Genomic DNA, 15,372 nt, shown 5'->3' on the forward strand with positions numbered 1-15,372 from the left:
GAGTGGGAGCTCCTCCAGCCCTGCGGCTGACATAGGGGAGACTTTTCCAGGGGGACCTAACTTGGCCAGGGCCCCTGATCATGGGCCCCACTGTCCCCTTGGCAGTGCAAGGTTTGGGGAGGCTGAGCCCCCCTTGTCATAAACAGATAGCTAAGGGTTAATGTTCTTTTACCTATAAAGGGGTAACACCAGTAACCTAAAACACCTGACCAGAGGACCAATCAGGAAACAAGACTTTTTCAAATCTGGGTGGAGGGAAGTTTGTGTGTGAGTTCTTTGTTCTTTGTCTTGTGTCTGTGGCGTCTCGGCTATGAGAGTGATTTTTCTATCTCCTGCCTTTCTAATCTTCTGTTTCCAAGTTGTAAGTACAAAGATAATAAGACAATAAGTTTATATTGTTTTTTTTTGTATTGACATGTGTGTAGTTGCTGGAATGTTTAAATTGTATTCTTTTTGGATAAGGCTGTTTATTCATTTTATTTCTTTTAAGAAAATAACCCTGTATTTGTCACCTTAATACAGAAAGACCATTTTTATGTCCTTTTCTTTCTTTTTATATAAAACTTTCTTTTTAAGAGCTGTTGGATTTTTTCTTTAGTGGGGACTCCAGGGAATTGAGTCTGCAGCTCACCAGGGAATTGGTGGGAGGAAGAAGTCAGGGGGAAAATCTCGTTGTGTTAGATTTACTAGCCTGACTTTGCATACCCTCTGGGTAAGAGGGAAGAGAGATTAGCTATCTTGGTACTTCTATTTCCAGGACTGGAAACAGGGAGGGAGGAGTCCCTCTGTTTAGATTCACGGAGCTTGCTTCTGTATATCTCTCCAGGAACCCAGGGAGGGAACACCTGGAGGGGAGGAGGGGGAAGGGAAATGGTTTATTCCCCTTTGTTGTGAGACTCAAGGCATCTGAGTCTGGGGGTCCCCCGGGGAAGGTTTTGGGGAGACCACAGTGAGCCAGGCACTGTATAAATCCCTGGCTGGTGGCAGCTTTACCAGGTCCAAGCTGGTAACTAAGCTTGGAGGTTTTCATGCTAACACCCATATTTTGGACGCTAAGGTCCAAATCTGGGAAAAAATGTTATGACACCCCTCCCCCCTGAGCCTCCATTACGAGCCACCCAGGCTACCACTGCTCAGTGTGTGGCCAGTCTCTGTGTTTTCTGCTGCTCGTTCTGGGGAGCCTGGCCGGCCTTAGGGGTGGTGCCCCCCGATAGCCGCCCAGGGCTCCAGGGGTCAAAGGGCACCGTGTGGCAGTGCAAAGGTGCTCACTGCTCTCCCCTGCCCCAATGCTCCTCCATGGGTCCATAGAGGTTTGAGGGGAGTAAGGAGCAACCCTATGTGCTCCATGCGTCCTGGTCACTTTTCCCACTTGGGCTGTGCTGTGAGGGGAGCCTCAGAAGCTGCTGCTCTCTGCCCTCCCGCTATGCAGCCCGGCTGAGGAAAGTGACCTGGATGCAGGGAGCTCGGATGATCTCACTTCTTGCCCCCACATCCCACAGCCCCTAGGGGTGCCCAGATGAGCAGCGTTCCAGGGAGGAGTGGGGGGCAGCAATGCCAGCTGCTCCATGCACACAGGTCAGTCTCCCCATGTGGGTGCAGGAGGGGGTGCAAGGGTTTCTGTGATGCCTATTCTATCAATATCGTCACTCAATACCAGGCACTCAAATTCACCAGTCTTAGTACTTAGACGTTTAGCGTTTGTATTTAAGCACTTCTAAAATGTGTCCCATTTTAGCTGTCTACTATTACATGATGTAATTGAGGGAGACTCTTTCATTTCACTGTTTCTCATCAGAACCTACCTGTACATTATCATCTTCCATCCTCTCCACCTTACTAGGCTATAGAGAATCCCTGTGAATAGTTCCTCTCCTAACGGATGTCTCTGTCTGAACCCTGTGCTCCTCAGCGCCTGTCGGCTTTCCCCAGCTCTGAGGCTGTGTCTACACCACGCACCTTACCACGGTGCAGCTGTGCCACTCTAACCATGCCATTGTAAGGTGCGCTGTGTGGCTGTCCTTATCGCTGAGAGAGAGCTTCCCCGGCAACAAAGCCAAACTACCTCCAATGAGGGGCAGGAGCTTTGTCACCGGGAGCACAGCTCCACCTATGATGCGCTGTTCACACTGCCGCTTTTCATGGCTCAAATTTTGGCATTCGGGGAGTGTTTTTTCTCACCGCAGAGAGACAAAATTTTTAGCAACAAAAGCCGAAATTAAAAAAAACTCCTCTGCAACCTATTTAATTTTACCTTTATACAACCTTTATACTGCCTCCAGTTCTGGTATCCTCATTTGAAAAAGATGTTGTGAAATTGGAGCTAGGGCAGCAAAGAGCCACCAAATGTTCTGAGGGCTGGAGAAAAATGCCTTCCAGTGAGCTATTGAAAGAGCTCAACCTGTTTAGCTTATCAAAAGAACATTGAAAGGTGATTTCATTGAAATGTTGAAGGGCCTTAATGGAGAGAAAAGATTGAGTATTTACGGGCTCTTGAATGGAGCAGAGAAAAGCATAACAAGACCCAATGGCTGGAAAGTGAAAAGAGACAAATTCATATTACAACTGAGGCACAATAGTCAACAGCGAGGATGATTCACCACAGGAGCAAGCTACCAAGGAAAGTGGTGGATTCACCATCTCCTGATGTCATTTAATGAAGACTAGATGCCTTTCTGGAATGTGTTTGCCCCCAAAGTAGCAGTTATGTCATACAGGAGGCCTGTGATATGCAGGTTAGATGCTCTAATGGTGTCTTCTGACCATGAAGTCGACTAATTTCTGAAAAACTGAGTGTAGCATTGGGAGCAGCGTCTGATGTTTTCCTGTCTAGCCGGCTTGCTGCCTAGAACGAACGCTCCTTGAATGGGGTGATCCACAGGGAGTAGCTCAAACCTCCAAAGTGCCTGGCCAGGGGCAGGACATTAGCCCAGCAAGGGAGGAGTGTGGCAGTGACATCACAAAGGCCTTTTGCAGGACCTCAGACCATTGGTCAAAGGTGGTGGGGAGGTGGTGACCTCACAGAGAGATGCTGACATCAACCAGGCAGGACAGGGGCGAGGGACCAGGGAAACCTCAGAGACCTCTGTGGCTTTGCTTCAGCACGTTTCCTTCTCCAGATCTCTCTTTGAGGACTGAGAGATTATTTGGGGTCATGGACGTGAGCGCCAGGAGGAACCTCTTTCGAGTTTTCTCCTTCCCTTGTAGTGATTTTACTAGAAAACAGCCATCCCTGGTTAGAAGGTAAGAGCCTCCTGGAGGTTTGAAACCTGTTCAGTCTGATCTATCTGGTGACAAGTGAATTCTAGGCATGGAAAACACGAGCTTAAGGAGGCAGAATTTTATTGCGCACCTGGGATTGTGTCCCTTAGAATCGCTGGGGACATTAGGGTTTGTCCTTTTTGTTTCACTTCTTCCTCCATCCCTCCCTCCTCTTCTTCTCTTGCTTCTTTTGTCCTTTCTCCTGTTCCCTTCCCAACAACAGGACGGAGGTGTGTGTGTGTGTGTTGCGGGGAAGTCCTCTGCAACTCCCACTATGGAAGGTCCACCCAAAAATGTGGGACTGAAATAGTGCTTGGGCAGTGATCCCCACCGGTGACCTGGGCCATCCTTTGGGCTCTCTGGTGAGAACCCTCAGCCTCCCGTCCTCAGTCTCTACCCTGATTGGTTGAGCAGGGGGTTATTGACAGGGAGGAGACTCAGGTCCTTGTTGTTCTCTTTTAAGATCAAGTAAATAAGTCAGAACCAGTTCTATCTTTGATTAATTTTGCTGCTTCTCTGCATTAGTTGTCTCTGAGCAGTTGATGATTCCCTCTAACATTGCAGTTCTCCTCAAATACTTGCTGAATAATTACTGTCACTCTTGTTGGTCTGGAGCTCATCTGAGAGCACAGTATTCAGGTCATTCAATGTCTGAAATTCAAGATCCGATGGTTTGTTTGAAAATCAGGGCTCTTCGGTCCTATTCCCAACACTGCCTCTGACGGGCTGTGTGACGTGAGACAAGTCAATTCTCCGTTCTCAGCCTTAGCTTCTCCCTCTTTCAAGTAGAGATAATAATGATCCGCTCTTACTTACCTCATGGTGGGTGAAGGATGCGGATCCATTTGGGAGTGTCACTAGAAGTAGTGCATAATATGAAGTTTCCCATCACGTTTACTCAGAGCAGATTATGACATAATAGATTAGCTGAAATAGTCTATTTTATTTGTATTTTTTTATTTTGAAATTGTTAATAGTAGCAACGACTTAGCTCAGATTGAAGCATCTTATCTAATGGTTGAGATGTAAGTGTCTCCTCTTTGTGTGCAAGGAGACAATTTAACACACTCTGACAAAGAGGAGATGCTTTTGTTTTGCAACAAAATATTTTTGCAAAGCTCTTTCATCCCACTTGTTATGATTTTGAGAAACAAACTGGTTTAGTCTAAATGGGATTTTCGGACAGAAACGGTTTGAATGAAATTTTCCCACCATCTCGATTCCTGGGCTCTGGGGTGTTTTCATTTGTTAGAACAGGAGTCAGAACTGGTTGCTTCTCTTTCTGGCTCTGCCATCGCCTTGTTGTGTAGGCCTTGGGTAGGTCACTTCCCTTCTCCCATCTGTCCAATCGGAACAGGAACAGTTCTCGAACTATGGGCAGTTTAGAGCCCAAGTGAGATAAGGGGTATTAAAGCCCTCTGTGAAGGAGAAAGGGGAGTTTCACAGTGTTTAGCACCAAGGAATTCTAAAGTTTGCTAAAATGTCTAGTCTGTGGAAACAAGAAATGGTCGGGGCCAAACTTATTAACCACTGCTTTTAAAGGCCATTCAAAGATGTGAGTCCCTATCTTTTAGGTACCTATGGTTCTTTGCCAGCAGCAGAGAAGAGGTTCCTGCCTCCGTTTTTGTGGCCTTAACAAACCAGGTGTTGAGCCCCAGTTCTTGTCTGAGACCCCTGAAAAAAAACATCTTCCCATCCATGAACAAGACAGGACCTATCTTTCAAAGGGGAACAAAAAGACCTCTGGGACTTACAGACTAGCTAGCCTGACTGCCATAGCTGGAGAGATCCTGCAATACATTCTTAAACACTCAGTTTGTCAGCAGCACCTACAGGATGATTTGGTTCTTATGTCTAGTGAGCGTGGAATTGTCAAGAACAAATCATTCCAAATCAATCCTCTCTCCTTCTTTGGCAGGGTTCTGGGCCTGGTAGAGGTGAGTAAACAATAGATGGGATCTAGCTTGGTGTTACTAAGGCTTTTGACACAGTCCCATAGGACATTCTCAGAGGCAAACGAGGGAAATGCAGTCCAGCTGCAATCAGTGTAATGTGGGTGCAGAGCTGGTTGAAAGCCAAGACTCCAGGAGCCCTTCTCCATGTTTAGCTGCCCAACGGGGAGGGTGAACCTAGTGGGTCTGGCAGGGATCCGTCCGGTGTCAGGTACTATTCTATATTTTCATGAATGATTTGGAAAATGGATTGGAGAGCTTGCTCCTAAAGTTTACAACTGACACCAAGCACTTTGGAGCACAGGATTGAAATTCAAAACACCCTTAACAAATTGGAGACTTGGTCTTCTTGAGCCAAACTCCATGGTTAGGACTCTCTCTCTACACTGGGCTGAAGTGAAACCCAAGAGCCAAGCACTCCTCCTGGGCAGTGAGCTCCGACCTTGATTGGTCAGATGCTGCTTAGCACTGTCAGAGCAGCTTTTGCTGGGAGATTCTCCCAGCACTTTCCAATAGCGGGAAGGTATGAAATCCCCATTTGACTGCTGGGGACAGAGCCCGAGAGTGGGGAGCAACTTGCTCATAGTCCCCAGGAAAAGGAAAACAACCAGCAGAGGAACCAATAGGAAACCCACCAATGGAACTCAGGAGTCCTGGGGGTGTGCTGTGGTGACCAGATGTCCCAATTTTATAGGGACAGTCCGAATTTTGGGGTCTTATCTACGATCCTATTACCCCCCACGCCGTCCCGATTTTTCACACTTGCTGTCTGGTCACCCTAGGGTGTGCACATGTGTGGGTTCCAGCTGCTTCCTGCCCCCCTCATTGAAGCAGAAGTGCAGGGTTACTGCCCTGAGAAGTGCAGAGCACCAGTGGATGTCGGGTTGGCGGGAGGTAGGGTCTGGCTTCAGGCAGGGCAAGGGCTGCGTGGCTGGCTGGCTTCAGGCAGGGGGGTGCATCAGGGGTAGGCTGGAGACAGGGCAGGGAGGATGCGGCTGGTGCAGGCAAAGCAGAAGGTGCAGGGCTGGCTGGAGACAGAGGCTGACTGCCGGCAGGGCAGGGCAGGGGGTGCAGGGCTGGCTGCAGGCAGGGCGTGGGGCAGGGCCGGTGCAAGGAAGTTTCATGCCCTAGGCGAAACTTTCACCTTGCACCCTCCCCCCCCCGCACCCCTGCCCTGAGGCGCCCCACACGTGGCAGCTCCCCCCTCCACCCTGAGGCTCCCCTCTTGTGGCAACTCTCCTGCTCTGCCCTGCTGCACCCCCCTCGCCCGAGCTCACCCCTGCTCCGAGCACGAGCACCCCGAGCACGCCGTGGCCGCTTCACTTCTCCCACCTCCAAGGCTTGCGGCGCCTAATCCTGGCAGGCAGTCAAGCACCCTCCTCTGAGCCACAGCAGCCCTGACAATTGACAATAGAGGCACCTTAACCCCTGAGTTCCTTCAATGTGTCCCCCTCGGGGGTCCAGCTCCGATCACCAGATACCCGGGTATGTCTATACCACCTGCCGAATCGGTGGGCAGCGATCGATCCAGCGGGGGTCGATATATCGCGTCTAGTGTAGATGCAATACATTGAGTGCTCTCCCCTCTCCTGCTGTACTCCAGCTCGGTGAGAGGCGCAGGCAGAGTCTGCGGGGAGCTGCAGCAGTCAACTCACCGCGACTGTGACATTATAAGTATAATCTAATATCTCACTGAAAGGTGACAGGGCCAGAAAGAGTTAATTAACTCACCTCACCGACTGACCTGACCCGTGGGTGAAGCTTAAAAACTGGTTAACAAGATATGTAAATGAACAGAGCTTTGAAATGCAAGTCTGCAGTGTTAGAGGTAGAAGGGGAGGTGTTTGCTCAGGTCTTGTGATGTCAGCAAACAAGTCTTGTCTATTGCTATAGTTTTAATTCAAAGAGAAAAAAAAGAATATTAACATTTATGATGATACTTGAATGAAATAGTATTATTGTCTGTGTCTCTTTGAAGGTTTTGGTAATCTGTATCTGAACTGTTTAATGAATAAATTACTCTGTACTAATTGCCAGGATGCTTGGAAGGAGAGTTAAGCCTATTGTTTTCTCATGCCGAAAGGCTGCTGGAAATGTTTAAGAACCTGGGACACGATCCTTCTTCATCTCAGATCTGCTTTGGGTTTCAAGAGGGGGAAACCTTAAGCCACAAGGATTGAGATCCCCAGTCATTGACTGGAGCCACCCTGAATTTGGACATTGGATTATAACCTATGAACTATTTCTTAAAGGACTTTTGGCAACTACAAGCTCATCTCTACTTTGTATCTGAACCTCAAAAATTGAATTCAAGTCTATATGTCTATTAATCTTTTAACCAACACTCACTCTCTCTCTTTTCTTTTCTAATAAATTTTAGCTTAGTTAATAAGAATTGGCTATAGCATGTATTTTAGGTAAAATCTAAGTTATAATTGAACCTGGTTATGTGGCTGATCCTTTGGGATCAGAAGAATCTTTTCTTTAAGATGATGAAGTAAGATTTTCAGGAATCATCATCATATCTAACAGGTGTGTCTGGACGGAGGCCTGAGGCTGGGTACTTTAAGGGAACTGCGTGGTTTAAACTTCTAAGTAACCGGTGAGGTACTACAGAAGCTCTTTTGTGCTGGCTTGGTAAATCTAAGTATTGAAATAACCAGCAGCGTTTGGGATTTGTTTGCCCTGTTTTGTTTGCAATTCACTCTGATTGAGTGAGCTGAGCTGGCTCCCACGGGCAGCACCGTCACACCTACAGCCAGGCTGCAGAGGTCCCAGGGATCTTAGGGGCCTTGGGGTGCACAGATACCTATGTCCAGGCCATAGCGGTCCCTGGGGGGCTTAGAGAGCTTGGGGGGGACACAGATACCAATCTCCATGCTCGCTCTAGGGGTTCCATGGGGCTTAGAGGGTTCGTGGGGGGCACATATTCCTACATCCAGGCTGTAGGTTTACCAGGGGGGCTTAGGAGGTTAGTGGGGGGCAAAGATACCTACGTCCAGGCTGGAGGCATCCTGGGAGTCTTAGGGGATTTGTGGGGGCCAAAGACACCTATGATGTCCAGGCTGTAGGGGTACCAGTGGGTTTTAGGGGTTCGAGTGGGCACAGATACGTATGTTCAGGCTGTATCATTCCCAGGGGGGGTTAGAGGTTTCTTGAGGGGCACAGATATCTACGTCCAGATTGTAGATGTCCCGGGGGGGGGTTAGGGGGGTTGTGGGAGTGCAAATACCTATGTCCAGGCTGTAGGGGTTCCTGGGGGCTTAGAGGGTTTCTGAGGGGCACATATACCTACGTGCACACTGGAGTGTCGCAAGGGGCTTATGGAGTCTATATGGGGTACAGATACCAATGTTCTGGCTGTATAGGTCCCTCGGGGGCTTAGGGGGTTTGTGGGGGGCACAGATACCTAAGTTCAGGCTGGAGGGATCTCTGAGTGTCTTAGGTGTTTGGTGGGAGGCACAGATACCTACGTCCAGGCTGCAGGGGTCTCGGAGGGGCTTATTGTCTGTCAAGGAGTGTGGGGGAGTCCGGTCCTGCACCCCTCTTCCTGGGACTCACAGTGATTCTCAGCCAGCCAGTAAAACAGAAGGTTTATTGGACAACAGGAGCGAAGGATACAGCAGAGCTTGGAGGCACAAGCAGGACCCCACAATCAAGTCCTTCTAGAGGTTCAGGAAACATAGTTCCTAGTTTGAGAATCCCTGAATTCCAACCACCCAGACCAAAACCGAAACTGAACTAACCCAACTCCCTCCGGCTGGCCATTTCTGTGTCCAGCTTCCCGGGCAAAGGTGCTGACCCCTCCCCCGCCTAGCTCAGGTTACAGGCTGAGCACGTGTCCGGTCCTAAAGTCACCCCCTGCTCTCCCATCCCCCACACAGACAGTCCCTACTCCATCACAGTAATGCATAGAGCATTTCCCGCATGGAGCAACAGTGACACCATGTGGCCACGCACAGTAACGCACAGAACATTTCCCATATGGAGCAACTGTGACACCGTGTGATCAGGCAGGGTAAAGCACAGAGCATTTCCCGCATGGAGCAAGGGTGACACCTTGTGACCACACCAGGTAATGGACAGAGCATTTCCTGCATGGAGCAACAGTGACACCATGTGGCCATGCAGGGAAATGCACAGAGCATTTCCTGGATGGAGCAACAGTGATTCCATGTGGCCACGCAAGGTAATGCACAGAGCATTTCTCTCATAGAGGAACAGTGACAACATGTGGCCATGCATGGTAATGCACAGAGCATCACGCCTATGTAGAGGCTGTAGAGATCCCTGGGGGGCTTAGGGGTCGTGGGGGGCACAGATAGCTACGTCCAGGCTGGAGACATTCTGGTGGGCATTAGGGGCTTCATGAGGGGCACAAATATCTACGTCAGGGCTAGAGAGGTCCCTGGATGGCTTAGGGGGTTGTGGTGAGCATAGATACATACGTCCAGGATGTAGTGGTCCCTGGGGGTTTAAGGAGTTGGTAAGGGTCACAGAAACCTACGTATGGTCTGGAGGGGTCCCTGGGGGACTTAAGGGTTTGTGGTTGCGCAGATACCTACGTACCGGTTGGAGGGGGCCCTGGGGAGCTTAGGGGGTTTGTGTGGCGTACACATAGCTATAACCAGGCTGGTGGGGGCCCTATGGGTCTTAGAAGGCTGGTGGGGGGGCAGAGATGCCTATGTAGGGACTGGAGAAGTCCTGGGGAGGGCTTTGGGGGTTCCTGGAAGTCACAAATATCTACGTCCAGGCTGGAGGAGTTCTGGGGGTATTAGGGAGTTGTGCGGAGGCACAGATACCTATATCGAGGCTGTAGGGGTCCTGGGGTTGCTTTGGGGAATTTTGGGGTACAGATACCTACTTCCATGCTGTAGGGGTCACTGGGAGGATCAGTGGGTTCGTGAGGGTGCACAGATATCTACGTCCGGTCTATAGGGATCCTGGGGGGGGTCTTAGGGGTTTGTAAGGGGCACAGATACATTAATCCAGGCAAGAGGGGTCCTAGGTACCTTAGGGGGTTCATGCTGGGCACAGATACCTGCGTCTAGGCTGGAGGGGTTTTGGGGGTCTTAGGAGGGTTGTGTGGGCACAGATACCTATGTCGATGCTGGAGGGGTCCTGTCATGTCTTAGCGGATTCGTGGGGTCAAAGATACCTACATCTAGGCAGGAGGGGATCCGGGGAGATTAGGTGTGTTTGGGGGGGGAACAGATACCTACACCCTGATGGTAGGTGGCCCTGGGTAGCTTAGGCGGTTTTTGTCGGTCACAGATACAAACATCCATGCTGTAGGGGTCCCGAGGGACTTTGTGGGGCTCTAGGGGTCACAGATACCTACCTACAGTCTGGAAGGTTCCTGTGGGTATTAAGGGGTGTGTGGGGCATACAGATGCCTACATCTGGGCTTGTGGGTTTCCTGGGGGGCTTAGAGGTTTGTGGAGAGCACAGATACCATTATCCAGGCTAGATGGGTTCTGGTGGGATTAGGGGGTTGTGGGGGGCACAGATACCTATGTAAGCAGAAGCAGGATGAACTCTACCCTCACATCTGGTGGTGAATTATGGCATGTGTGGAAAAGGATTTCAGGGTCTGATCATGTTTGCATAGACAAACCCACCGTGCGTGACAGGGCCACGGCAGCCTGGGATGGTTACTTTGGCAGCTATGGTATCCCCAGTTTATTTGTTGTTGGGGTGTGAGATGTGGAGTGTTGTCACTCTGATTGTGTGGATGAAGAACTGTGAAACAGCTTTGAGACAGGGATTCTCACCATCAGTTGAGTGGCACTCACTAGACAAGGGAGTGGGCTCCTTGGATGAGCCAGAAACACCAATTACATCTTCTTCTCTTTTAACAGTTGAATAGTAGAGCTGGTTGTTTAATTTCTTAATAACTGAAGATCCAGGTTCCTGAGCTGAAGTTATTGAAGTGCTGTGTTAAGTTGTGGGGGAGTTTAAAACTATATTGCAGAGCAGCTGATGGAGAAGAGCAGTTTGTGGAACACTTGGAATGGCTCACGGAGTGAAGTTAGCTAAGCAGTTTTTGGAGACAGCTGGAGCAGATCACAAGTTGGCTGGTGGAGCAGAGCTGCTGGTGGAGTGAGCTGAGCAGTTTGTGGGAAAAGTAGAAGCAGAATCCCACGGAGAGGCAGGGGAGACAGCAGTGGACCACGTAAGGTTCCCCTTTTTACCCAGGCTGGCAGGGGGGAAAACCCGGCAGATAGACTCTTGAACTCTGGGGCTGCGGGAATTTGGGTGATTATGGGGTTGCTGGAGTCTTGAAATATTTGAGGTATTGTACTTTGGAGTATTGGGGTGATTTGGGGATTGCTAGATTCTAGAGCCCAGGGAAAAGGACACGGCCTAGTTGAGGTGTTTTCCAAATTTAATGCTATGTTGTTTATCTCACGTTATTAAACATTTTCTGCTATACCCAGATTCTATGATTGCGAGAGGGGAAGTATTGCCTCTTTGAGGCACCTAGGGGTGTGCATGTAAAATTTTCCCATGTCACTGGGTGAGGGCTCGATCTGGTTTGCATTACGTAATAGGGAAGGGACCCCTATGAATTGAACTCAGTCCTTGCTGCTATCAATTCAGCCTGGCAGACGGGTTCCACCTATGTCCAGGCTGAAGGGGTCCCTGGGGATTTGAGGGGGTTCCTGGGGGGCACAGAGATCTAGGTCCAGGATGTAGGGGTCCCTGGGGGGTTCAGGGGTTTGGTGGGGAGCACAGATACCTGCGTACCAGCTGCAGGGGTCCCAGAGGGACTTAGAGGGAGTCATGGAATGTGGTGGAATCTGGCCCTGCATCCGTCTTCCAGGGACACACAGTGACTCAGATAGCCAGTAAAACAGAGGGTTGTTTTGGCCAACAGGAATGAAGGATACAGCAGGGCTTTGGGGAACAATGAGGACCCGTCAGTCGAGTCCTTCTGGAGTTCAGGAAGCTTAGTTCCCAGTTTGGGATTCTCTGAATTCCAACTACCCAGTTCCAAACCAAAACTGAACTAACTCCCTCAAGCCGACCCCTTCCTGTGTCTAGCTTCCCGGGCAAAGGTGATCACTCTCTCAGCCCTGCCTAGCTCGAGTTACAGGCTTAGGTCCTGTCCCTCACCTAAAGTCACCCCCTGCTCTCTCATCCCCCACACAGACAGTCCCCACTCCATCACAGAAATGCCCAGAGCATTTCCCGCATGGAGCAACAGTAACACTGTGTGGCCATGCAGGGTAATGCCCAGAGCATTTCCCCAGTGGAGCAACAGTGACACCATGTGGCCACACAGGGTAATGCACAGAGCATTTCCTGCATGGAGCAAGAGTGACACTGTGTGGCCATGTAGAGTAATATACAGAGCATGTCCTGCATGGAGCAACAGTGACACCGTGTGGCCACACAGGGTAATGCACAGAGCATTTCCTGCATGGAGCAACAGCGGCACCGTGTGGCCACGCAGGGTAATGCACAGAGCATTTCCTGCATGGAGCAACAGTGACACCATTTGGTCACACAGGGTAATGCACAGAGCATTTCATGCATGGAGCAACAGTGGCACCGGGGGGGCCACACTGGGTAATGCACAGAGCATTTCCTGCATGGAGCAACAGTGACACCGTGTGGCCACACAGGGTAATGCACAGACCATCGCTCCTACGTGGAGGCTGTAGAGATCCCTCGAGGGCTTACAGGGGTTCGTAGGGTCACAAATACCAACATCCAGTATGGGCGGGACCCTGGGAGAGTTAGGGGGGTTGTGAGGGGCATAGGTACTTGCGTCCAGGCTGTAGAGGTCCTAGTGGGGATTAAAGGCTTCCTGGAGGACAGCAATATCTACGTCCAGGCTGAAGGGGTCCCTGGACGCTTAGGGGGTTGTGGTGAGCACAGTGATCCCTGGGGGTATAGGGACTTGGTGAGGGGCACAGATACCTATGTATGTCCTGGAGGGGTCTCTGGGGGAGGCTTAGTGGTACTGTAGGAGACACAGATACCTACGTCCAGGCTATAGGCATTCTGGGGGGGGCTTAGGACTTTGGGGGGGCACAGATACCTACATGCAGGCTGGAGGGGTTCCGGGGGGCTTAGGTGGTTTGTGGGGAGGGGTACAGATATGTACATCCAGGCTGGAGAGGTTCCGGAGAGGATTAGGGTTTTTTGCGGATGGCAGAGATACCTATCTCCATACTCTAGGGGTCCCGGGGGGCTTAGGGTTTTTTGAGAGGCACAGATATCTATGTCCATGCTGTAGGGTTCCCTGGGTGGATTAGGGGTTTTCTGGGTGGCAGAGATATCTACGTCTAGGCTGTAGGGGTCCCTGGGAGGCTTAGGGGGTTTGTGGGGGGCAGAGATACTTACTTCCAGGCAATAAGTCTTCCAGTGGGAATTAGTGTGTTGGGGGGGCACAGATACCTAGGTTCAGGCTGGAGGGTTCCCGGGGCGGGGCTTTCGCCGTTTTTGTTGGGCACAGATATCTGCATCCAGGCTGGAGTGGTCCCTGGGGGGCTAAAGCGGTTTCTGGTGGGCACAGATAACTACCTCCAGGCTGGAGGGGTTTCTCGGCACTTAGGGGTTGTGAGGGGCACAGATACTTCCATCGAGGCTGGAGGGTCCCTGGGGGGCTTAGCGGGTTCATGTGTGGCACAGATACCTAAGTCCAGGCTAGATGGGTCCAGGGGGGGGCTTATGGGTTTCAGGGAGCACAGATACTTATCTCTAGGCTATAGGGGTCCCTGGTGGGCTTAGGGGGTTTTGGGGGGCCCCAGATACCTAAGTCCATGCTGTAGGCGTCCCTACAAGTGCTAATGTGTTCGTGGGGTGCACAGATACTTATGTCCAGTCTGGAGGGGACAGGGGGGGTTGTGGTTTCATGAGGGGCACAGATACAAACCTCCAGGCTGTAGGAGTCCCAGGGAGACTGTGGGGGTACAGATACCTACATCTAGTCTGGATGGGTCCTGGGGGTTATAGGGGGTTTGTGGGGGGCACAGATACCTAGGTACAGGCTGTCGGTGTCCCGAGGAGATTAGGCGGTTCACTGGGGGCTCAGATACATCCAGGCTGGATGTGTCCTGAGGATCTTAGGGGGTTTGTGGGGTGCTCAGACACCTATGTCCAGGTTGTAGGGATCCCTGGGAGGTTAGAGATTCGTGGGTGTCACAGGTAGGGACTTCCAGGCTGAAGGGGTCGCTGGGACGTTTAGGGGGTTCGTGGGAGTACAGATACCTACGTCCAGGCTAAAGGGGTAATGGGGGTGCTTAGGGAATCGGGGCGGACACAGGTACCTACGTCCAGGGTCTAGGGGTGCCGAGGGGATTGGGGGTTGAGGGGGGAACAGATGCCTACGTCCTAGCTGAAGGGGTCCTGGGTGGTTTAGGAGGTTGGTTGGAGTTACAGATACCTAAGTCCAGGCTGTAGGGGTTCCTGGGGCATTCGGGGATTTCTGGGGGTCACAGATACCTACGTTCAGACTGCAAGGGTTCCAGAGGGCTTAGGAGATTTATAGGGGGACAGATACCAACATCCTGGCTGTAGGGGTTCCCGTGGGGATTAGGTGGTTTATGGGGGGCACAGATTACTCATAGACTCATAGACTCTAGGACTGGAAGGGACCTCGAGAGCTCATCGAGTCCAGTCCCCTGCCCTCATGGCAGGACCAAATACTGTCTAGACCATCCCAAATAGACATTTATCTAACCTACTCTTAAATATCTCCAGAGATGGAGATTCCACAACTTCCCTAGGCAATCTATTCCAGTGTTTAACTACCCTGACAGTTAGGAACTTTTTCCTAATGTCCAACCTAAATGTCCCTTGCTGCAGTTTAAGCCCATTGCTTCTTGTTCTATCATTGGAGGCTAAGGTGAACAAGTTTTCTCCCTCCTCCTGATGACACCTTTTTAGATACCTGAAAACTGCTATCATGTCCCCTCTCAGTCTTCTCTTTTCCAAACTAAACAAACCCAATTCCTTCAGCCTTCCTTCATAGGTCATGTTCTCAAGACCTTTAATCATTCTTGTTGCTCTTCTCTGGACCCTCTCCAATTTCTCCACATCTTTCTTGAAATGTGGTGCCCAGAACTGGATACAATACTCCAGTTGAGGCCTAACCAGCGCAGAGTAAAGCGGAAGAATGACTTCTCGTGTCTTGTTTACAACACACCTG

The 15,372-nt window shown here is 50.6% G+C and overlaps 1 protein-coding gene and 1 long non-coding RNA gene across 2 annotated transcripts in view; one reads left to right on the top strand and one right to left on the bottom strand.

Annotated features, from left to right (window-relative positions):
- The window catches only part of LOC127052588 (zinc finger protein 560-like), a 374,863-nt gene that overhangs the window by 252,053 nt on the left and 107,438 nt on the right, over window positions 1–15,372 (bottom strand). The gene's annotated exons all lie outside the window — the stretch shown is intronic.
- LOC127052669 (uncharacterized) overlaps window positions 1–15,372 on the top strand; it is a 127,245-nt gene that overhangs the window by 72,384 nt on the left and 39,489 nt on the right. The window lies entirely within an intron of this gene.

Source organism: Gopherus flavomarginatus, chromosome 5 (genome assembly GCF_025201925.1).
Source record: "Gopherus flavomarginatus isolate rGopFla2 chromosome 5, rGopFla2.mat.asm, whole genome shotgun sequence".
NCBI lineage: Eukaryota > Metazoa > Chordata > Testudines > Testudinidae > Gopherus > Gopherus flavomarginatus.